Below are 25,732 nucleotides of genomic sequence, written 5' to 3'. Positions count from 1 at the left end.
GCTCAGCAGAACCTCCAGCGACACTTTGAATTCCTGTAAATTACTTCCCTGCTATGACTTGTAAGCCAGGTTGCCAAGCAACGAGAGGGGATTTAGTTCTTATCAAAGGGCCTCATCCACACAGGACTTGCTGGAAAGATATCTTAGAGCAGGTCAGGCATGGGCAGAACTCTGCTCTCTCAGCCTCTTTGCACTGCGGAGGACACGGGCCTCAGTTGGGGGCTGCCCGTTGGTCCTAAAAGAAACTGGCCCCATTGGGAGTACCAAAGACATCTCTTTCTGAGATGCCATCTCAGTAGCTCACTCCAGAGCTAGGAGAGGAGAGAGGTCGCAGGCCCTGTGATCTGTCAGGGAACCCCGAGGTCACATGCTTTGGAATAAGAAAGCCCAGAATTTACATCTCAGCACTGGCACTTAGCACCATGGCACTGGCACTGGGAGAGTCTTTTCCTTGCTGAATCTGATTTCTTCCTATGATCAGTGTAAGTGCTGGGGCCCATTTGCAGGCCATGGTGGGGGTGATATGAGGCGTTCCAACAAGGACCATCTCACCTGGTAGTAGCACAAGCATGGCTGCTGGTATTTCTTTTCTAGGTCTGATGTCAACCTGGACTCAGGGAAACCTCAGCCAAGGGCTGTCAGGCCTCCTTGTGTCCAGCACTGAGTGTAGGAGCTGCCAGAGGGAAGCAGAAGAGAAGCTAAAGTCACTGCTGTGGTCCTTCAGGGATGGCCTGTCAACCATCCCAAACAGCACAGCCTATGTGGCAGATGGGTGGATGCTCAGCTGAAAAATTTCCTTCCTTCCTTTTTAAAAACGGGCATTTATTAGGCATCTGGTCCATGCTAGGGACCAAGGCACCCTCATCCTCCTGAGCACTCTAGGATACGTCTATTGCCATCTCTGCTGGTACCAAGGCCCGGCTTTGGGATTGACTGCAGGTGTGTTTGATCTGAAGGACGCCTACAGTTAAAGAATAGAGAAAGGTGGTGTTGAGTGGGTGGAGCAGTATGAAGCTGGTGTGGGAGGGGGCTGCTTTTGGGTCTTCCATCAATATTGGTGACTGACTTCCTGTCCTTGAAAGCAAAGGATATCCATATATCGTGCAGTTCTACCAATGAAGGGCATCACAGGAAAGTGGCAGCTGGTGTAGGGGCAGGACCACGGGGCTCACAGGGTCCCTGAGACTCACATACATAGGCAGCCTCCTGCTTCATGCAAGTGGTCAGGGAGTGCTGGGTGGAATCATTTGTTATAGACCTCAGCTTGGTCCTCCAGGCATTGTCTCCAGCTCTGTTCCCTGCTGCCTGATCCACTGCCCGCTGTCAGACCCAAGCCCAGGTGGACTCCAGTCTGGCTCTTCCTCTCCAAAGACTCCTGCCTGATGTCCACAGGCTGCCCTGGTCCTTTACTGTGACAGCCACATCTCCATTAGAGTCAGAGTGCCTTCTCCCCAGTGGCCTTCTCCCCAGGGGCCTGTAAGCGTCCTGAGCTCTGGAACCTGGGCTGGGCCAGCTTGGTCCACAGCAGGCGTTTAGTGGAATGGTCGAAAGACAGAATTAATGCAATCATCTGTTTTCCTGCCTTCTCCATTTCTGAGGTTTTTATTACTTCTGCTCCTACCTGCCCTCAAATTTCATTCGATTTCCTTTGCCTGTCTTATATAACTGTTTAATACAACTTGTGTCCTATTGGGATTAAAAACTAAGAGAAGCTTGGAACAGATGAACTTCTTGGCTAAAGACAGGGCCCCAGAGCTGCAGCCCCAGATTATCAGGGCGTGGGGGAGCCAGGCCAAGTTTCATGGGAAGTTCCTTCCAGTCTGGCTCCCAGATGAGCTTCCACCTTCTGCCTCCCCTCCTGTCTGTCTCTGGGGATGGCTGGCAGCTAACTGCGGTTCTGATCCATTGCTCCCATAATTACTTCCAAATGTTATTTTCATGAAGCCATATTCTCCTCTGCACTGCTGTGACTGCCAGCCATCACTGCCATGTGCCCCATTAGCTCCAAATCGGGAGCTGGTATATTTAAAAGGCACTGTAAGGGCTGGGGATTTGGCTCAGTGGTTCTGCAGCCTGCCTTGTAAGCGCAAGGGCCTGAGTTGATCCCTGGTACAAATAATAATAATAATAATAATAATAATAATAATAATAATAACAACAACAACAACAACAACAACCGGCACTGTAGCCCCTCAGACAGGCCTGATGTATAAACTGGGCCAGAGCACCTTTGTGAAGGGTGAGGAATGGACATTTATTGATCATCTACAAGGTGACTGGGACTCGGCAATGGCAAATGTAATCTTTGTAAAAATGTAACCTTTTAAAATTTTATTTTTAATTGATAAGTAAAAACTTGTATAACAGGGTCTCTAATGTGACGTTTTGGTATAGGCATACATTATACAGTAGCTAAACCGAGGTAATTCACATATGTGTTGTCTCACAGAATCATCGTTTAGTATGTGTGGTAAAGACACAAAATATGCTCTCAGCAATTTCCACAAGTCTTTGTCATCTTTCAATTATTAAGCCTCTTTTCTAGACAAGGATTTAAACCTAGAGAGGGCGAATGACTTGTCCAAGATCACACAGTTGGCGAGTAGAAGAGCTGGGATTTACAACTAATGTCTGATCAAGACCTTGATTCTGAAGCAAAGTGCTGCCAACCATTGACTGGCCATCTGCCTGCTGCAATGCAGGGACTGTGCTGGTCACTTTGCAGGAGCTGCCTCATTAAACCATCACAGTGGCCTTGAGCATATACTACTTTTTTTTTTTTTTTTTTTTTTTTTTTTTGGTATTGGGGATTTTTTTTGGTACTGCCAGGCAAGTGCAGCATCACTGAGCTAAGTCCCCCGCCCTGTACACTACTTAATATTAAATGGGCAACTGAGACTTTGAGCAGCCAGCTAACTTGTTAGCTTCATACAGCTAACAGATAGCTGAGTGGAGATTTGAATCCAGGCCCTTTGAATTCCAAGCTTAAATGCTAATCATTTGCTGTCCTGCCTCTGTAAACAGTATGTGCCCAGTGAGTATAAGGCACTAAGCTGGACCCTTAGCTGACAGCAGTGGTGAATTGTTTTTGGAGGGAGGAGTGAGGACATCAGGGCAGCTCTAAGTGGCACTGCGGGGTGGGAAGCTGGTATGGTATCTGTCAGGGTGGAGGAAGAGGGCATGGTTGGGCATGGGTGCCCAGTGGATGGGTCGCTAACCCTGGTGGGCTTCCCAAGAGATAGGGCACTTTAAGCTGGATTTTAAAGGACTCGTAGAATCTGGGTGAGAAAAAGACAAAGGAGGAAAGGAACTCCAGGCAGGGAGAACAGCCTATACTATGGGCTAGAAATGAACTACAGCATGATATGTTCAGAGAAATGCCAGTCATCCCATGTGGCATGGCCAGAAACTCCAGATGGTGAGCAAATAAGGTGAGGCCAGAGCCTCTCATCCAGGGACAGGATGAGTAAAGTCTAGGTTAAGAACAGCAGTGCAGGGACTAATTCTTCTGAGTTTAAATTTCAGATCTATTATTCCCTAGCTGTGTTGCCTTGAGCAAGTTAACTGGCCTCTCTGTGCCTCCATTCCTGTGTCAGAAGTGGTGAGGATAAGAGAGCTCACCTCACAGCGCTGTTCGGACAAGGAGGTCATGGCAGGAGCCTCCTCCAGTGCTAGGCACACGGTGCACTCTCCACCGAAGTTAGCTCAGGACTCAAGAGTACTAAGCTAATGAGCCTCAGCCTTCTCCCTACGGAGGCCTTGGCAGGGAGTGGGTGGTTTATAAAGCAGGGAAGCGCTGCTACGTGTTCTCACGATAAGCATCGGTCTGAGGAAGTTCTCTGTCCCCACTCAGGTACCTCAGTCCAGGCCGGAGGAGGAAGGGGATGAAGAACTCACCCGTCCCTCCCCAGCTTCTCCCTGCTCACAGTTTCCAGCCTTCTCACTCTCCCCCATGCCCACCCCACAGTCTCGAGCATTCTGGAATCCTGTGGCAAGAAGGCATCTGAGTTCCCTTTGGCTGCTGCCTTCTCTTTCACGTTGACCAGAAAGACTGCCCTTGATTGCTTCCATTGATGGGAGTCTTATTACTAAGCTAAAGTCCTGTAACTCTAAAGGATCAGGCAGTAGTAAAACTATTTGCCCTCATCTTATTTTGAGATGTGAGAAAACTAAGCAGATGCCACTATGATATTTTGTGGCTTTCCTAGAGGGAGTAAACGGTTTCCTTAGCTGCCGTCTAGGAAGAAGCCCCAGACACAGAAGATGGGAACAGTCTGTGCTACAACTTTTCCCTCCAGTGTGATCATAATAGCATTATCTAAGCACTTTCTATATGCCACGTCCTGTTCATTTTAGTAGCTGCTTCCCCTTCACCCACACATTGATGGCGAAGTCTGAGAGAGGAACTCTGTAGAGGGAAAGGTTTGGAGCAAGCCCTGCCTGGATCCTCCTCAAGGGTTCCTTCCAGTCTGCCCTGGTTAAGAGAGGGCCAGTGGCCCTCAATTCCCTGGCAGCCTGATGGGTCTGCGCAGGCCTTGGGGATCTGCAAACAGCTTATTTTTGGTCTGGAGTTGGTTATGGGCATGGGGGGAGAAGTCAGATGGGTTCTGGTTGGCTTGCACTCCCAATATCCCCAGCCTTGCGGTCTCCATCGGCAGGAAGCTCCCTCTCTACAGAGCCTTGCCAACTTCTGTCCACCGGCCCCAGGCGGGCAGCGAGGCCCCTGTCCTGCAGAGGGCGCTTCAGAGCTGTGAGGTCCCTCTGGCTCGTTCAGGACTCCTCCCTCTGCACAAGACCAAGATTTCCTCTTCCACAGCCAGCTCCTCTGCATCTTCCCTCGGTGTTCCCTGAGCAACCCGCTGCTCTTCTGTGGGTGCCCTTACAGGTAAGCAGTGCCCAGGCAGGGGGCAGACAGTGGCCCCGGTTGTACACAGTCTAAGTCAGACAAGCTCATCTGATCCGAGGGTATACAGCATGTACAGGATTGCTCAGGCTAAAATAATAACTCTATCTCCTGGCTGGAAGACCCTAAGAGCTTCCACCTCTCTGCCTCTGATCCTCATAAATCCCTGTGGAAGAGGCCAAGTAGGTATTTTACAGATCAGAAAAATGAAGCTCAGGGAAGAGAAGTGACTTGCCCAGCAGAGGTCGGAGTAAAAAAAAACAATGACAGTCAGGTCTACCCAGCTCCTGGTCTTTTGCATCTACTCACTTGTTCTGGGGGTTTGCTCTTGTACGCACAGGTCTCAGTCACTTGTCTGAGGTCAAATGGCTACAAAACGGTCATTATGGGATTGGAAGCCAGGCTGTCCGGCTCAGAAACCATGGCCAGGTGTGCAGCTCAGCACTGTGTTCACCAAACGTGGACTGGGGACCCACCTCAGCACTCGTCTCTGCCCTGTCACGTCCTCTCCTTAGGGTTCCTTTGGGTCTAGGTTCCCACTAACCGGGCCATCTAGGGTACGGAGGAAGCTGGCAACTCCTCCCTCTCCCGGCTTCCCTCAGCTGCCAGACCAGCAGGTGGCTTTCCTCATCTCCCATTCAAAGGGCGTCGGGGCTGGCAGAAGGCAAATGAATGAGCTCCTCAGCCAGGGAAGATTTTGTTGCTAAAATACACGGTCTGATTAGGAGTGATTGAAGGGCTGGAGAGAGAGAGACTGCAGTTGGCTGTGATTTGTTCTGATTTGAAGTACTTCTAAACAAGTCACCAGGAGGCAGGAGTGGGTGCGCAGAGTTCAGTGGCACGGGGCACTGGCAATGATACATTTCCTGTGGAGGCCAGGGCTGTTTCCAACAATTCTGGACAGAGTTTTCAAACAGCTTTTGAAATCAGATTTGGTGCATTTATCTTGTCCCTTTCCCACTTGCCATGAAAGCTTCTGCCTTTTGTCTTTTTCTTTCTTACTTTTCTCTTTTTTTTCCCCCTCTCTTTCCAGCATCAGAAATGAGCTGCAAATTAAGTGGAGACATTTGGGAAACAGAAACCAGCCTGGTGTGGAATAATGATGTTATCTGTGGCCCGAGATCAGCCCCGGCACTGCCTCCTGTGTCTGTCTGACAAGGAGAATCTGCTGGAGGGAATTCATACTGTCAGGATTGAAGGCAGTAATTGGGGCCAGTGATTCATGACCCCCCTTCATGGGCTCATGAATACATTTATCTTCCAGATTTATCTCCTTTCTAAAATCCATGATCATCCATTCCCGAAATAGGGGTTGGGGGAGAGTAGGGCTGGTGTGGGGAAGAAGCCTCTTTGCAAACAGAGATAAAGGGAGAACTCTTGGCGAATGCAGCTCAGTGAAAGAGGTTTTAATTAGACAGTTGGCAAGATGGCTGACTCCTCCCACCATCAGGCCTGATAGACAGCTCTTCGCTGGCCAGCAGGGAAGGATGAGAGTTGCTTCCCCTCCACCCCCACCACTGTCACTCCATCTTGGTTTGAGTCACAGGACTGCCACAGCTGCAAGTGGCCGTCCTGCTGCTGGCCTTTCACCCACAGTGAGCTGAGCCAGTCACTTTCATTTAGAACAACGTGCTTTTTCTAGGATGATGACCTTTGACTGACCCCCAACAGAGAGAGGATAGATCAGTGGTTAGGAACATAGACACCGGTGCCAGATCTGCTGATTTTTCCCCTTGGCTGTTGTATGGGCTTGAACATATTCCTTAAATGTCTCATGCTTCAGTTTGCCCAGAAACCCACTAGAAGCATGGCTATACAGCTGAAAGAAGTCCATGCATATGAAAGCTTGGCATACCAAGTGTTCAATCAGTGTTAGCCAACACCGCTTATTTTCCCTCGCCCTTTCTCTGCTTTCTTGCTTCCTAGAAGCTGTGATGCTTGATTTTTGACATCTGTTTCCCATCTCATTGGATGGGGACCCCCTTTTGCCTTCCAACATCTGGATTTCCTGTATGCATGTTAGCCCCGGTCACTGTTCCAGCTTTGCTACCCCAGGACTCCAGTGATTAATCAGGCCCCAAACTGGTGGGATGTTCAGAAGGAGGAGAGCTTGGGACAGTTTTCTGACTGTCTGCTGACAGTTGGCCAAGGTACCTGCCTAGGGTTAGGCAGCCAGTGGCTGGGAGTGCCGACACTGGCTAGCGTATGGCTTTCTCTCCTGTTCCATGCTGCTATGGTGGCATTTCTCACCGGTGCCTCTTTTACATACGTGGGCCTCAGGCTAGGGTACTGGTTCATGAACACTGTCCTGAGTGAAGACTTGCTCTGTGCCTTTTAAGCAACAACCATTCCAGCTGGGGGTCTCTAAGAAGGAAGTTTCTCCCACCGCTCTTGGTCTAGGAGACAGCTGTAAATGGGGGCAGGAGCTCCACATGGCAGCTGTCCTTACAGTCAGTGTTGTGAGTGGGAGTAACACAGGCCATCAGCATCTGCAGGGAAATGTGCTGATTTGCAGATGGACAGCTGAGCCTACTTGTTCCAGGGTGGGAATTGGGGGATGCTAATCATCCAGAACAAGTTGTTTGGATTACTGGCTCTTTCTTGTGTGCAGGAGAAGAAATAATCCCTTTGCATACTGCTTCTTTTTTTACTGCATTCAAAGCCACATCCTCCGAGTCCTGGAAATTCAAAAACAACCTTTTGGGTCTCTACACCTCAGTGCTGAGAAGAAGGCTTGCTTAACTTGGCATTTGTGGGGCTGGCAGCCCTGTTGTGAGGACAAGTCTGGAGTGAACTTGGGTGAAGGTGATCACACCAATGCTGTCACTCACATCCCACATGTACCCCTTTCCTAAGGTCAGGAGAGTGCATTATGGATCTACCAAATTGTCTGAAATCATGACACAAATTTGCAAAATGTAAAGAAACCGCTGGATCTGCTGTAACAAACTTGACTCTTTGGAATCAGAGTCCTGGATTCAAATCTAGAAATTTGCTATCAGTGTGACCTTGCCAATCTTGTCTTAGATCTGATTGCCTTTCTATAAAATGGCATAAAGATACTCAACTTGTGGAGTTGCTCCAAAGATGGAATAGCTAACACAGATGCTCCAAAGGTGCTTGTTCCTTCTTCCTATGCTTTGAAACTCACAGGTCCCAGCTCATCACAGGCCATACCCTGGAGGGTGAGGGCTAGACATGAGTAGAGAATCACGTCTGAGGGTCCTAAACAGGGAAGATGCAAGGAGTCTTCCTCCCATCATTGTGAGCTTCTTTATCAGAGCCCTTTCAGGCAAACTGCTGGGCACAAGCTCAGTGTCACCTGGTAGATAGACCTCTGAGTTTTTGCCTGGGGATCAGAGTGGGGGCTTATCTTCCGGAATCACTCAGGCAAAGCAGCATGCAGGACTCTCTGCTTCCCAGCTGGCAACACTTGCATAGGCTTTATTTTCATGACACCCTCTCCCTCCATAAAACTGGCCACAACCCACTTGGGCACAGCTGCCACTTCCAAGGGACCATCCTCTTGAACTCTGCTTCAAACCAGAAACCTAACCGGGTGTCATCACTGCCTCCCTTCTGCCTGCACCTGAATCCTCCAGCCTCATTCTTACCCCCATCCATTCCCTTCCATCTCAGCCCCTGCAGATTCCTGCCACCTGCTATGCTCATGAACAACTGTCACTGGTCTTTAGAGTGGACCTTGACTCATATATGCTACAAAGGATCAGCTGGGTGACCCGTGTGAAGAAGCAGACTAAACTGCGTAGCTAAGTGGCACCTGCTATGCTCTTCATGAGAAGCCACACACGAACGATGGCTAAAGCTCAACACATGGAATCACTGTTTTCCATAATCAGTAGAGGGGAATGCTGTCATTTCCAATTTATAAGTAAGGATCTGTGCATCCTGTGTAATCCCAGTGGATGACTTTTCAGTGGGGAAGAAGAACCAAGGAAAAAACCAAGGAAAAAAAGGGAACATATCCACAGAGCTCCTACTATATGTGTCCCACTGTGCTGGGTATCACTGAGTAGTCAAAGGTCCCAGCCCTGCCAATTTCTAGCTGTGTCACTGAAGGGAAGTTGCCCTTTAGGAGCCTTGGGTTTCACATCTATAAAAATCAGAAGCCCTCTAATAGTATCAGACGTATCATTATTGGACAAGAATGACTTCACTCGGGATCTTAAGGGCCACCTTGCATTCTGTCATACGTTAAAGGTCCAGAAAAGTTAATGGACTTTTCCCAGCTCACACCCTACCTGATACCAGAACCCATTTCTTCCCACCAGCTTCTATCTCTTCTCTCTTTCCTACAGGAATGTCTCCACCTTCTCCCAAGGCCCATTCTGCCTCAGCAACTCCTCCATCTCCCTCCACTCAGGAAGAGAGTGATTGAGAGCTCCGCGAAGAGGACCCCCCAGCCAGGGATGATGTCTCACTTAATGAGGGATTGTAGGAGGGTAGGAAACACAACTGATTTATCTTTGTTGCCTAAATACCTCGTAAATTCTCCCTTGAATACTTCTAATTCAGCAGAATGTGAACAATTATAACAGGAAGCTATTCATAGGTGGAAGGGGGCTGATGGAATTATTTATCAAAGTGACATTTTAATTATAGTGAAGAATGAGTTTGTTGTCACTGAGATGGCTTTCGCATGGCCCCCCAGGGTAAATTAAAAAGACTCCTTTCTTCACGAAAACTCCATTATGTGTGGGGGACAAGGGAAGCCAATGGCAAGTTCTTTCCGGTAATCATTTCTGGGAGGAGTTGCTGCTCTGTGAGGGATTCTGATTCATGCTAGGAAGTATGGAGATTATGTGACACATGGAATTGGTGGGGCAGAAGCTAGGAGGGGTTAGAAGGGTCTCCGTGTTACCTCTCAGATGTCCCTTCTCTTCTCCACCCCACCTGAGGTATGGCCATCTGCTGATGCTGTCCCAGTTTACATACTTTTAAAAGGGAGGGCAGAGATAAGGGGAAAAAATGAGAACTAAGACCTGTCATGTAAAGGTACAAGGTCCCTATGATGAATGTAACTGTACTGTATAACTAAAATGTACCAATACGCTCAATGAGAAAAAAAGGTAGTTTAAGTGCATGGCAAATCTCAACTATGCAGTCAAAATTAAATCACGTAAGCAAAGAAGCCAATTTCCTTGACTTCTTAAACCTGTGGTTCTCCTTCTCCAAGGCAACCAGTGTGTCTAGAGTCTACTGAATTGGTCCTGAGGTAGTCGACACACACACAAGCACATTTGTAGTCTATACTGTCTTTGACTTTCTTCTTTAGTTGTAGCTAGGTTATTTTATCTTACCAACAAAAAGGGAAGCAAGAAAAGGCACGATTTGTGTTTTAGGATTCTCTTGTGTTCATTTGTAGCTCACAGAATTCAATGTTAGTAATTTTGCAACGCAGTCAGCACCTGCCACAAGCTGGGCACGTGCAAGACACTTTGCATAGTCTTTGTTCAAATCTTCCAAACAGTCCACCAAGGATTGAATTTCTATCCCCATTTTGCAGAAGAGGTAGTCTAGGTTGACAGCAGCTAACCCAAGTGTCCCTCATCACCCCGTTGTGCCACAGGGCTTGCAGTTATTCATTCAACACAGAACAGATTCTTAATTGTGCCTGCTACTATGCTGAAGATAATTTAAAAAGTCTCTGATCTCCAGGCACTCACAGTCTATGTGTGGTGTGAGATAAGAAGGGGGTAGATAAGTAAATCAACATGTCATTGTGGTTTAATAATAGTGAGTTTAATAGAATGTATTTAGTGTTTAAAAAGAGGAAGATTGATATTTAAATACAAACTCTGCCGCTGTGTAGCTATATGCCCTTGGATAATTAGTATTTTTAGGGCTTAGTTTGCTTAACTGAAAATGGACATAATAAAGACTTCATTGAGATGTCAGAAGGGTTAGAAATAATATTTATAAAGAAATGAGGGGAGTTAAATAGTTTCTTCTCCAAAGGAGATACACAAATGGCCACTAAATGTAAGAATGCTCAGCATCACCAATTGTCAGGAAAATGCAAATTAAAGCCACAAGAAGATAGCACATCTCATCTACTAGGATGAGTATTTCAAAAAGTAAAGAAAGAACCCAACAACAACAGAAATCAAGTTTTGGTGAGAATGCAGATGAATTGGAACGCTTGTGCTTTGCTGGTAGGAATGTAAACCAATAAAGGCGTCATAGAAAATAGTATAGCTGTTCTTCAAAACATTGACAATAGAATTATAATACAGCCCAATAATTCTATTTCTTTGTATGCGATGAGAAGACTTGAAAGCAAGGACTCAAACAGATACTTGGACAGTTGTATTCAGAATAGCATTATTTGCAGTAGCCAAAAAAGTGGAAGCAAGTGTCTGTGTCTGTGGACAGATGGGTAAACAAAATACATACATATATGTAATATACACGTGTGTGTGCGTGTGTGTGTGTGTGTGTGTGTGTGTGTAACAGAGTAATATTCAATTTTCTAAAGGAAGGAAATGCTGATATGTGCTACAACACGGATGAACCTTGAGGTCATTATGCCAAGTGAAATAAGCCAATCACAAAAAGCCAAATGCTGTTGGATTCCAGTGGTATGAGGTACCTACAGCAGTATGAACTCTACTATGAGTTTCCTAGAATAGTCTAGCACATAGGGACAGAAAGTAGAATGGCAGTCACAAGAGCTAGGAGGAGGGAGGAATGAGAAGTTATAGTTTAATGGATTTTGCAAAAGGAAAAAATGTTCTGAAAATGGATGGTGGTAATGGCATAATGTGAATGCTTTTAATACCATGGAACTCTACACTAAAAAATGGTCTAGATGATAAATTTTATGCTACATGTATTTTACCAAAATTCTTCTCTTCTGTCTCACCCCCCACCAAGAAAAAAACACTAAATGCAACATCCACCACAGCCCAGGTCCCGAGAACTCATAGGGCAACTGCCCCTAGGTGGGCCACACTTCAGTGTGAATGAGGACACGCAATCAGGCAACTATTACTCCATGTGATTTGATCTGTGCATGAGGTTTGGCTTGGGGGAAGCAGGAAGGGAGTCTGGAGTAAGTGTGTGCATGCGCACATGTGTGTGTGTGTGTGTGTGTGGTATGTAAACTCCAATTTGCCTTGGGAAGCAGGAGGGGATCAGAGAACACTGTCAAAAAGGACGAAGGCCTTGACACATTGCAGATGCTCCAGAGATATTGCGGTCCATGAGGCAACACCTGGTGAAACTCTTCAGAACCTTGTTCTCTCCTTCCAGAGCAGCCCAAGAAGCCAAATGCCTGAGTTCTGGCTGAGAGGATAGCAGTGGGGGTGATGCACCCACTTTCCCAGGCCTACCCCATCTACAAGGAGGAGGTTCAGTCCCTTCTCCCTTGCCCATCTAGCAGCATACGAGAGATGAGGGGAGCCATAAGCCAAAAGGACCTGTGTGGAGTAGGTGCAGTGCTTCACTCTGAGCTTCACTGCTTGTGATGGGAGTGAGAAGTACAATGTTACTGTGTCCGGGCACAGAAACTTGGCCGTTATTTGTTACAGCATTTGTCCTTTCTAATACAGTCCAGCAGGGGACAGGATTATTCAAAACTAGCCAGTCTCAGGAATAGCCAGCAAGCATAACAGTGAACCCTTTCCAATCGGGTTAGTGATATATGGGGGCACAGGCAGCTTACCTTGAAACTGACCCTCTCCTCCCCTTCCCCATATCCTTCTGTTCTAGTGCTCGTCCCCAAAACCAACCACCTTCAAAACACAAGCCAGAGCTCAGCCAGCGTGCCCTGTCAACCAAATAGAAACCTTTCAGCTGCAGTCAGCCTGCTGCTCGCTGGGGCTCTCATGTCCAGCCCCAGGCTCACTGCTCACAGGGCTTCACCTGCCTCCCAGGCAAGGGTGTACTCAGCAGGGCACAGCCCCTGCTCTCCCAGGTGCTCTCAAGTGACTGCACATGTCAAGGTGGTTGATGAGTCCTCACTGTGGGTGGCCTTGGCCAACACCAAGTATCAAGGAGTGCTGGGATGAGTTTCCTGGTCTCTCCGAAGCAGAACTACCATGGCAAGTACAAAACTTTCCAGTTGCCTCCTATTCCCATTCAAGGGAATTCCTCCTTGATCTGAGACCCCAGTGCTATCAGTCCAGTGCGGGCCAATGAAAGTGCATGAACTGTGCACCAGGTACTTTGCTGATACTTTCCACATATCGGATTTCTTCTGTTCCTGTTCTTGGGTGTTCTGAGCCATCCGTGTCTCACGGTGCACAGGAGGAAGGGAAGACTCGGGGATGAAGACACCCTTCAAAACCTCCCATTCTCAGAATGGCAGAGCTGAGAGTTGCACCCTTGACTGGGCTGGGCTTCTGGCCTTGAGTACCAAGGGGCTCCCAGGCCAGCTTCAGCTACTTCAGTTACTTCAGAGTAACTTAAGCACCTTCATATAAGCACCTTATCACATGGGCTTATTCTTTCACATTACCTCCTCCTCTGAGCTTCCCTGGACATACACTGTCTAAACAAAAGAGTCTATTACCCTGTGGGCTCCCTCCACACCTTGTATGAACGAGAGAGATATAAATGCCCTGTTATGTCCCTCTGAGGACAGGTATGTCACTTCAGTGCCTACAGTGTGTGCAGCATCTGCAACAGTACTTGGTACAAAGGAGAAGATCCATAAACATGTACGTTAATTAATCTGAGACTCTGAATGCCTAATTAAAATAAATGAAAAAAGAGCCACCTAGCTGGTGCCTGTGAGGTGTCAGGAACTGTGCTGATGCTCGTACAAAAGAATGCTGTCATTTTATCCTACAAGCTGTGGAAGGAGAAGGCACTGCTATGATGCTCATTTTATCAGATGAGAAAATTTGGGGTCAGAGAGGCAGTGGTGACATGCCCAAGGCCACCAGCAAGAGGCAGTGGAGGGTGCAGAGCTCTGGTCTAAATTCTAGGTTTCAGCGCTGGGCCCTTGTTGTGTGCATCCCTGATCCCCCTGTGGCTAAACTTGGCTCTCAACCTACGCCCATTTGCAGCCATAATGAGTCACAGGAAACTGAGCCAGCAGAATGCAGACACTTGAAGACAGGACAAAGTGTGGCTTGCTCCACAAAGCTCCCAGGCTCCCATGGCGATGCCTCCTACTTCCTTTCCCAGGGGAGCTGCTGCAGAGTAGCCATACCTGAGGAGTCCAAGGACTTCCTGAGCACAGCGGTGGGTGGGCTCTCTCTCGCTCCATCCTACTCCGAGGCTGCCCTTCCCCTGCTCCATCTTGTTGAACAATAGCATGTCATCCCACAGGCATGATGATCACAAGCTGACACTTACTTCCCTTTGAATCTTGCAAAGCTGCAAATTACACATATAGTCCAGAAGGGAAGTAGAAGTTCCCTCGAGGGTAAAGCTAGGCAGATACGGGAGTGGATTTATTTATTTATTTATTTATTTATTCCTCATTGAGTTTATTGGTACATCTTAGGCATACAGTACAGTTACATTCATTATTGGGATCTTGTACCTTTACATGGCAGGTCTTGGTTCTTGTCTTTTTCCCTTGTTCCTGCCCTCCCTTCACCCCAGGAGTAGATTTATTAAATGTGTGGTGAACCTAAGTGTGCTGGTCCTTCAGTGGCAGCAGGCATTGAGTCTTAACAGATTTGCCACTCACTAGTTGTGTGGCTTTGGGTGAGTGCCTGCACCTCTGTGTGTCTCAGTCCTCACCTGAAAAATGAAGACTGCTGGAATAGAGGATCATAGATTAGATCAAGCACCCTGGATTAGGGCTCAGTACATGGTTATTTTCCTAAGTCCCTCCCAGGACTTCAGTTCTAGGGCTTCTAGTCTTTTATTTCATGGTGCTGAGAGGTTTAACTCTCCTCCAGTTCTGACCCCTGATGTTTCACAACATATCAACGAGCAAAGCAACCCATTAGATGAGAGCCTATATCAAGTCTGCAATGCATTGGTGAAACACTTCTTTCTCTCCCTCTCTCCCTCCCTCTCTCCCCCACCCCTCTCTGCCACCTTTCCCTCTGCACCAAACACTGAGCTGGGCTGAATAATGGAAGCTTGTGGATTTCCACATCCTACTCCCTAAACCTCTGAGAAAGCTATATAAGTAGGTTATAGTCTTGAGAAGACACTCAGCAGATGTGGTTAGATGAAGGATTGACATGAGGTAGTGCAGGTGGACGCCATGTGATCACCAGCATCTTCATGAGAGGGAGGCCAGAGTATTGGTGTCAGAGAAAGGCAAGGCAATGCCAGGTGCAGTGATGAACTAGGGACCTTGAAACTGGTACCTTGAAGGAACCAGGAGACAAAGAATGAGGGTGACTCTAGTATAGGAGCAAGGCAAGAAGATGCTTCTCTCCTGGCCAGGTACCATGCTGAGCACTTTCTGAGTATGGCTTCATTTAGTCCTCACAACAGTTCTAGACAAGATGAAGGGCTGGCTGAGGCAACTTCCCATGGCCACACAGAGGTTAGTAAATTTAAGTACTCTTGTCTGGCTCTAAAGTTAATTCAGTTTTTACTGTGACAAGCTGCTAGCCTGTGATTGCTTAGACCCATTAGAGCTTTTGCATTCTTGCCTATTCTCTTCCTCCCCCTCCTCGTCCTCCCCAATAGCATTTTCATTATCATTGTCACCATTTTAATCACAATACTTTCCCACAGCATCAAACATAAGCAAGGTATGGTACAGGTTACAGAGAAGTAACTTCCTTGTGGCTTTGACAGATGAATTAAAGAGGTAGATGATGCACTGAGGAAGTTCTAAAGATTAGGTGATGAGAATAATCACCATTCATTGAGCACCTGCTTACACCACTGTGCCAAACACTTTACACTCATCATCATATTTGACTCCCATGACCAACTTGTGGGGTAGGTATTAATTACTCTCACTTTAGATATGAAGGCACAGAGACTCACATGCATTGCCCAACAGAGGAGGGGAAATGTGGGACCTGAAGGCAGATGCACCTACACCAAATACTGCACAATCCACCACTATGCTCTCCAGCTCCTGCACAGCAGGGCGAAGTCTGCGCACTTGAGAAAAAATATACAAGACTTGCAGAATGACTGACTTTGACCAGGGCTTGACAGGGCCAGGGTGCAAGACTTGAGAGTTTGTTGATGCATGGCCAGACTGGTGAGACAGCCCTGCTCCAGAGAGAAGTGAAGGTGGCCCCACTGAGCACTGTCATGCACCTCTTGGCAAATGGTCCCATCTATCCCTGGAGGAATATTTGTGGTAAATGCATTCAGCTTTAATTCCCTCTGTTCACAAATGCTATCATGAGCTGAGTTCTAGATGCCACCGGGTGTGCTGATTGCTTCAGTAATAACAGAACCATCTCTGCAGCAGGGCTGAGAGGCTTGCAGGTATCTGGGGTGGGTAATGGACAGAAATAAGGCTAGCTGGATACAGCAAGGGGCTGAATATCTCTGACTGAGAGGCATGGGGAGCTATGGAAGCTGAGAGGCTGGGAGATGTACAAAGTTACAAATCAGTCCTTTCAATACCTTGAAAGGTGCTGCTAGGTGCCAGGGTTTACCTGATCAACACACAGTGGTGGAAATATGGGGAAATGTGCTAGAGAAAGTCAAGAAGCTACGCACAGTGAGTTTTGTGGCTTACAACACTTCCACTGTGGGGTTTAAATCTCAGCTCATTCTCTAATGTACCCACGACCTTGGATAGACCCTGACCTTTCTCTGGGCCTCAGATCAGTCCTTTGAAAAGCCAGAGAGTCACTGGATTAGATATTTACTAAGAGTGCTTCCACGTGTGACATTTTATGTCTTCTTTAGAGCAGACACACATATTCAAGAAAGCAAGAACTGAATTCAGCTTTTTTGAAAAATGATTTTTGATTCTGGATTTGTCACTTATTAGAAAGTTACTCTGGCTTTTTAAATCTCATTTTTTTTTTTACCTGGAAGATATAGATACTAGTGGTCTCTACCTCATTAGGGTTGTCAGGGGACTCATGCCAGTAAAGGGATGTAAACCAGTGCTGGACTCTGACAACACTTGGTAAATGGGGCCACGCTGACCACAGACTAGAGGTTGCTCTGCTGTGGGCTGTCACTTTTTTGTTTGAAAGATGGGGAAAATTTGACTGCAGAGAGGAATGTAGAGCAATGAAAAGCAAGCACTTGCATTTCTCTATTACCACTGATTGGAGCTGAAAATAAAACTGAAATTCAGCTGGAAAGGAGGCAGCATCTGAGTCACGGGGGAAAAGAGCCCCCTCTGCCAACCACCTAGTCCTGTGAGCTGTCCCTCCACGTCCCTCTGTCCTTGTCACTGTGACCTGATTCTCCCATGGGCTGGGCACCTCCTCCACACCTCACATGGATTGCAACACTTTCCAAACTGGCCTTTCCATCTCCTTGATGCTATATATCCCTGTTAAATGTAGCTTTCTTTCATAATACCCTTAAGTCGAAGCCTTTTACAACTCACAGGATTCTGTGTTTGGTATTCTAAGCATTTCCAAGTTCTGGTCCTGAGGTATCTCTTATCTCTGACTGTCCAGACTGGCCTTCAACTCCCCAGTGAAGGGGCCATGCCACCAGCAGCCTCTTACTTCCTGCCTCAAACACCTTCACTAAGCCCAGCATTAAAGAAGTCACTCATGCATTCTTTAATTTATTTATTCAACAAATGACAATCAGATTTCTAAGAAGCATGTTGTCTCAGGAACATAGTTTGGCTGGTGGCCTTCAAGTAACTTTGCCTGGTCCAGTACCCACAGTGGACATCACTGGTAGATCACAGCACTTTTCTCACCAAGTTCAGAGGCAGCCTCAGGATCATTCTCAAAGCAGTTCCTCAGGCAGCCTCTACCCACCCTTGGAGTTGGCACAACCACACTGCATTGTGAGGTAGAAAAGTCATCCAGAGAGAGGGTTTCAGCCCTATGCCCCTATGCCAGTACCTCCATGTATCCCTGCAGGGCCTCAGAAAAAGAGAATGTTCATTCTGAACATCCATATCCTCAATGCTAAAATATGGGCAATTATTTTGAACTCACTGGGCAAGGTGATTAGATCTAATGAACACTGCCAGGATAATATCTGGAGATTTTTCTCTCTGACCTTCCCCCACTGGCTCAGCAGTATTCATTGCCTAAGGGATGGGGTGATTCAATAGGAAAGCTCAGAAAAGATTTTTGGTTTATTGAGCCTCAAGAGCCTAAGCCCTGAGGATCATTTTGTGCCTAATACAATAGATTTCCAAGAAAAGATGAAGAGGTGAGTTATTCTGCCCTCAGGTTTCATAAAGCCTCAAAACCAGTGGAAGGAGAGGACCAGAAGAGAACTTAGATACTGGTGGTCAACAGGGTGGGGAGGAAAGAGAACCCTCAAAGCAGCTGAGAGATGGGAATGCAAGTGAAGCAGGCTGGGTGCTGGAGTTTCTCAGCACTTAGCTTGGCTTGGGAAGCCAGAGGTACCCAGGAAGACAGATTAGGATGGCCTCCCTGAATGTGTGCTGTTTTTCCTCTCCAGTCAGTCAGTGGAATCCCCCACCCACAGATTCTGAGAACTTTCATTGTGATCAGGTAGGCAACTTCTCAGGAGTTATGAAGACATGAACTGACTGGCTCTCCAGCTCTGTTATCAACTACCTCTAATCTGTTTATTAAATGCTCATTAAAATTCTTTATGCTTTGATAAGTCTGTCTGAAAACAGCAGGCTTAGGAGGGAGTTTGCATCTAGAAAATGTGCAATCCTTCAACTTCAAATTCTCAGCAAACTTCTCCCACACATTCATTGCCTCTGGCTCTTCCTGTTTTTAGGACCATGGGTATGGACTTTGGGAATCCCCATAAAGAGGACAGGGAGGTGAAAGAAGATGATGATGAAGAAGGAAAGGAGTTGCCCTGAGCTTTTCTGCTCTTCCATTCTGACCTTCCTCTTCTCAGTCAAGGAAAGCCGGTCCCAGGATCTCGCTGAGAACGAGACTCTTAAAAACTAGTCTTGCACCAATAGTTTGGGTAACCTATGGGTTCCCTAGCAGTTTATTTCAGGGTGATCATTATTGCTAACCCTTTAGTAGCCTGAAAAATACCAACACAGAAATTAGAGGGTAGATGCAGTCTAATGAGCAACTTCTAAGTGTTAGGTTGTGCTGAGTACTGTTCTCTATTTCTCTTGGACACTTTTGAAGGAAGGCCTTATCTCTCATTTTATAGAGTAGCAAAAGGATCTTAGAGAAGTACCTGGTCTTGACCACTGAACAAGTAAGTGGTGGAGCCATCTGCCTCCTTGGTATCTGAAATTGTTATTCAAACCATCTACATACCACCTGCCATCTGCTCTACATTGCTGGAGCTTATTGGAATGGTACAACTTTTCCATTCCTTGGGTGGCTTTAATCATCACAGATGGGTCACTGAATTGTTTTTGTAAATGGGGCGGCTGAGAACTTATATCATATTATAATCACTTTTGCAATATGAAAATCATGTCTACAGAGCTCAGTCTGCACACTCAGAAAATCACTGAGATGGACTATTTCAAGGACAATGACTCTTGGGTACACAAGCTGTCGCTTCTCCACCTGTGTCCAAAGCAGCCATCATGAATGAGTCATAGAACTGACTTCCACTAGATCAAGATGGGGCCTAAGCAATCTTTAGAAACAGCTCTCTAGAAAACTGTATCTAATTAATTAAAAGTGGACACATGACACAAACCCCACTTACCATTGCTGGATGAGAAGCCTGTGAAGGGTTCTTTCCACACTGAGACCCTGTGAGGCTATGACTCACAGTGGGAAGCAGAACTGTAGTGAATTTGGACTTGGCAGCCTGAGTCTAGCCTAGCTCAGCCACTGCTCGGTCTGTGATTTTGCATGAGTTACTTTCTGTCTCCAGGCCTCAGATTCTTCTCCCTCCCCCTCCCCCTCTTCCCTTCCTTCTGTATTCTTTAGCTCTGCGGTCCCATCTAGCTCTAATAATCTGTAATTCATGACATACCACCTGATGAAGGTTAAATGTGAAGTACAATGTTATAGTTTGGATAAGCATCACTCAAAGGTCCATGTGATAAAGGCTTGGTCTCCAGCTGGCACTACTGGAAAAGGTGGAAACTTTTAAGAAATGGAGCCTAGTGGGAGGTCTTTAGGTCATGGGGATTATGCCTCTTGAAAGAGGCCGTGGGACCCAGGCTGTCCTCATCATTGCTTTCTTGCTTCTCAGTCAGGAGGTAAAGGGTTTTGCTTAGCCATGTGCTCCTGCTATGATGTGCTGCCTCACCCAAAGCAATGAGGCCAACTAATCATGGACTGAAACCTCTAAAACTGTGAGCCACAATAAATGTTTTCTCTTTGCAAATTGATTATCTCAGGTATTTGTTATCAGGACAGAAAGCTGACTGATACATGCTCCCACACATTTTGCATCTTAAAAGCCAAAGAAAAAGACATCATCTAGGATGAATAATGCCTACCGTGATGTTCGTTGAGATACATGTGCTGAGAATTGCAATGGTCCTACAAAGAGCTACCTGAGATGAGATTTGAACAAATTATGACTGAATCACCTATTCCTGGGATCAAAAGTGTTTCAGTGGCTATGCAAATCATCTCTGTCTGACACTGGACCCCTGTTGCCCATCCTCTGTCTGCACACCTCCAGTGACAGGGAGATTATTTCTTTCCAAAGCTACTCAACCCTTCTTTGGACACTTCTGAGTATCTGAAAACTTTTCATATATGCTGACATTGTTCACTTCATTCGACTTTGTAATTCTTATACCTACAGAAGGCCATCTACTCTTTTGGCCTTGTGATCTTCAAGTATTTGAAATTAATTTTAATATTCATTCCTGCTCAACTCTTGTTACAAATCTGTAATTTTTTGGTGCTAAACCATCCTAGAGCCCTTCCACTATTCCTATAGGATGTGATTCTGAGTATCCATGGCCTGCATATGCCCAGGACTGTCTACATCATCATCCAATATAAAGAGAACCCATCAGAGTATGGTCTGCAACATGAAAGGGGAGGCAGTGAGGTGGCACTGGGTCTTAAAGTCCATGATTTCAGTTTGATTTTCAACCCCATGTGAACTTGCCCAAGGGACTTCTCAGAAGCTTAATTGCTTCATGTGGAAATAAGACTCAGAACAGTACCTGTCTCATGGGGTCATTACAAGGTTTAGGTTGGCTGATTCATGCAAAGCACACACAGGAAATACTCAATTAATATGAGTTATTACTAACTAGTCTTTCTTAGAGATATTTCTGTTAAAGCAGCTTAAAGAAACAACTTCTAGCAGCGTTTCTAAAAAAGTACAGATCTGTGGGAGCAGTTTTGTCCTTTTTAGAAGGGGACACAGACAAGTGGGTGGAGGCAGAAGAAAGGGGGTTAGGATACCCAAGCAATTAATGGCAAGGAGACTAAGAATCATTTTTTTCTTAAAGACTTAGAAAATCAAATTTAGAGCAGAGAAGGCAAAACCCTAGCCTGCCAGAAAGTAGTGGACCTAACGATGAACTTCTAAGAAACTCATTATTTTATTTTTATTTTTATTTTTATTCTTTCTCATTTGGGGCTGTTCATCCCAGGGTGTTTAAGAGCTGACTCAGGGCAAAGTATACACGCTGCTAATGAGCTTTTGGAATGCTTCTCCCCAACCAGGCAGGGGATAAGAGAAGGTGCATGCAGAGCTGTGAGGGAAAGGCACAGAATTCTGCTTTGATTCCTCCTGAGCCACTCTAAGCCCTAGCCCAGCAGGTCTTCCCGCTTCCAAGCAAGCCAAATCCAGTTCTAAGCTGGGGATAAGGAGCCTACAGATCCCAAGGGATCGCTCAGGGTTTTTTGAAGAACCTCTGACTTCATTCCGCAATGCTGTAGGATGCAGCATCCCTCAGTGGAAAGCAGAGTCCCAGGAGAGGTTTGTCACAGCCAGGAGATGCCTTTAACTTGTGGTTTCCCCTGGCTGTGTCAGCAAGATGGTGTCACACTATAGGGACTGCATATTGCTAAACATGCCCAACCTCTTGGTGACTTGGCAATTGGTGAGGGACTAGGGACAATTTTTGCTTAACCTTGAAAGCAAAGAAGCAGAGCCATTTGGCCTGCTTCGAGGTGTCCTGGTAAATTTTCTGTCACTGGTTTTCTAAGTACTGTCTATGAGCCACCTTCACTGTAATAAGTTAGGGTGATTTTTAAAAAGACAGATTGCCAGAGCCTTCTCCAAGCCTGCTAAATTAGACTATCTAGGGCTGAGACCTAGGACACTATATGATCAACCAGTTCAGGTGCTTCTAGTAGGGTTTTCAAGGCATTTAGGTCTAGTATTTCCAGTACTTTCAGCCTCTCCTCAGCCTCTACTGCCATCTGCTAGATTCTTCCAGCTTTCTTTACTCCCCTCTCAATCTGTGGCCATGAAAGTGGAACGTTGCACTGGCATTTTAGAGAAGTGCTTGCCTAGCACACAGTGGACACTCAAGCCACATTTGTCAACTGAGTGAATAAATTTAACGTATGCTTTGTCCTAATAATTCTGTATCTAGCAATCTGTTCTAAAGAACTGAAACTGTGTGATGGTGTTCACTGGAACATTGGGTAGCGTAAAGTTGTAAACTATTCAAAGTCCATCAGGAGAAGATTAAATAAAGAAAATGTGGTCTATGTACACAATTGAATATTATTCAGCCATAAAAATAATAAAATTCTGTCATTTCTGGCAACATGCATGAACCCAGAGGACAGGTGAAGTGTGCCAGGCACAGAAAAATCAAACTTATATGTGGAAGCTAAAATAGTTTGATTTTAGTTTGATACTAGTTTGGTTGTCTAGAAATAGACAGAATAGTGGTGACTAGAAGGTAGTTGGGAGGGGAGATGGAAAGAGGTCAGATGACAAGTAGTAAAATACAGTTAAAAATAGCACAGTGGAGTAACTGGTTTACAACAATTTATGATACAGTTTATAAAAAATAAGAAGAGAGGAGTTTGAAGGTCCTCAAAACAAAGAAATTACAAATGCTGAAGGAGACAAAAATGTTAATTATCCTGGTTTGATCATAATGCATTGTATACACATATTTAATTATCTCAATCTACTCTATATACACACATACATATATTATGCATTAATTTTAAAAATAAGAGATTAAATAAGTTGCTCTACATAATAACATGGTGTTTACAGCCAATAGAAATAAGGCTCTTACATACATTTAGGTGACTTTCAGCTTTTTTTGCTGTTATAAATAACACTGCATTGAACATCCTTATTTTTATACATGTGGTCATCTCTAATATGTCCTTAGGGTAGATCCCTAGAATTTGAATTTCAGTGTCATTTGCTGTGAACTCTTTTTTTCAAAAGTCCTACTATTTCTGGGCCAGGGATTTAGCTCAGTGGTTCTACCGCTTGCCTTGCAAACACAAGGTCCTGAGTTCAATATCCGGTACCAAAAAAAAAAAAAGTCTATTTCCAAATTCACCATACTATCTCCCCAAATTCATCAACAAAGTTACTTAGAATACCCCAGAGAACACTGTTTCTTTCTTTCTTTAACCTATTTTAATCAAATGAAAACAGTATTGCCCCAGCATCAAAATTAACAAGTGGCACATTCCATATTAAAAGATTCAGTTAGAATGAAGACAAAGGCACCATATGAGCTCTGACATTCACATGCAACAGACACATAAATGCATTTCTCATAGGCTCTAGCTTTTGACTCAATGTATCCAGGCAACAGAAGTCTGGATTTAATAACAGATGTTCGCTGCATAGCAATCACCATATAATGCCAGGGTAGACTAAAACAGCATTTTATCAACCAATAAATGTGCTGTTTGCTTTATTTTACCATGTTGTTCTTCAGTTCCCTTCAAAACTGAGAGGACAGATTGAGTCACTCGGCATCTGCTGGGAGCAATATGCTTGGCTTCATTTAAAATGAAAAATCAGGTCTGTGTTTACATTTTTCACCAAAGCATGGGATCTGATGTGCTAACACTCCCAACTGAGCTAGCCGGAAGGGCTTCCAGGAAAACCTCAGAGGAACTGGGACTGAAACAAGGAGTCAGTCACCCTTCTGAGAAAGACATATGGTGGCCCTTCCACTTCAATCAATTCCCCTGGGGGAGGTCCGGATACCCCCACCTCCACAGACCCAATGCTGGCAAAAGACCCCTACTGGGCTCCTCCCACAGACAGCAGCTCCTGGCTTTGGAAACAGAAGCCTTCTTGGCAAAGACCAACCAACCAGGAAGGTTTGAACAATGATCTATGTGTAACCTGTAAACTTTTGAATACATAAGTATAATTTTATATGGGTAAATACTACAAAATCAGTAGACAAAGAAGAAAAACGTCATTTCTCAGCTACATTGACTTAGATAAAGGAGAAGAAAGAGAAGCCTACATGTGTTAATGATTTAATTTGACCCCCAATAACAGCATATTTTATATCTGCAGATTCAAGCAACTGTAGATCAAAATACTGCATTTGAAAAAGTTACATCTTTATTGAATATGTAAAGATTCATGTTTCTTATCATTATTTTATAAACAATATAGTATAACTATTTACATAATGTTTCCATTGGTTAGGTATTATAAATTGACCTAATGATGATTTAAAGTATATAGTAGGATGTGTGTAGGTTCTGTGTAGACACTGTGCCATTTTATATAAAGGATCTGAGCATGGGCAAATTTGGGCCTATGTGGGGCATCCTGGATCCAATACCTCAAGGATATCCAGGGACAACTGTACTATGTGCCAGGTACCATGCTACTTTTAAAATATATTATCTCATGATCTTGGCATTACTCTGAGGTAATATTCATTTGCTCTACTTCAGTGGAGAAGATAGAAGATTGGAGAGTTATAGTCACTTGTCCAAGCAGTTAATAAATGATGAACTATGGGAGCAGAGTAGAGGGTTTAATCTATGCTAAGAGTGCAGCCAATTGTATATTGCAATAATCTTTTCCCTGTGCTTTCTTAGAACTTTTATACTTTATTAAGATACAGAGTCTATACTCCTACCTTTCAGAGTGAAGGTATCAACCAATAGGGTGTAGTGGAGGTGCTGTGATTTCTGTACAGCTGTCCCCACCAAAGCTCATGTTGAAATTTGGTTCCCAATGTAATAGTATTGAAAGGTGGTGAGACCTTTAAGAGATAATTATGTCTTAGGGATTCTAACCTCATAATGGATTAATGTTTTTCCTGAGAGACTGGGTTAGGTCTCTCAAGACTGGACTGAGACCGCTCTTGGAAATGGATTAATTATCATAAGAGTAGGTTGTTATAAAGCAAGGCTACCTCTGGTATTTTGGCCCACATTACTCTTATACTTTCTCCCACCATGCAGTGGCATTCACTATGAGGCTCTCCTCAGAGCCAACAGATGTTGGCCTCATGCTGTTGAACCTCCAGAGTATGAGGTTCTGGAGCATACAAACCTCTTTTCTCATGAAGTACCCAGCCTCAGATACTTAGGACAAAGACAGGAGGTGATATCATGTGACTCCTAAGGGTAGGTCATAAGAAGCCATGTAGCTTCTACCTTGCTTCCTGGAAGACCTGTCTTTGAAGACTTTAGCCACTATGTAAGCATACTGAACACTGAGTCATATAAACTGAAGCTCAAACAAGAAGCCTATGGAAAAATCCCATAGAAACAGGAACCAAGCTTATGAAGACAGCCCTTGTATGTAGCTTTCAATGACAGACAGCATCAACTTTCCAGCCATGAAAATGAGCCTTTCTTTCTTGTAGTTCTGAGGATCAAACCAAAGTTCTTGCATGTGTGAAGTACACGTTCCTAGTACTGA

The 25,732-nt window shown here is 45.3% G+C and overlaps 1 protein-coding gene across 4 annotated transcripts in view; it reads right to left on the bottom strand.

Annotated features, from left to right (window-relative positions):
- Positions 1–25,732, bottom strand: part of Kcnip1 (potassium voltage-gated channel interacting protein 1) — a 366,806-nt gene that overhangs the window by 120,079 nt on the left and 220,995 nt on the right. The window lies entirely within an intron of this gene.

This window comes from Fukomys damarensis, unplaced genomic scaffold, assembly GCF_012274545.1.
Source record: "Fukomys damarensis isolate Sample0158 unplaced genomic scaffold, DMR_v1.0_HiC HiC_scaffold_9, whole genome shotgun sequence".
Taxonomy (NCBI): Eukaryota; Metazoa; Chordata; class Mammalia; order Rodentia; family Bathyergidae; genus Fukomys; species Fukomys damarensis.
Note: the sequence above shows the minus strand (reverse complement) of the source record. Positions and strands in the feature narration are given on the sequence as shown.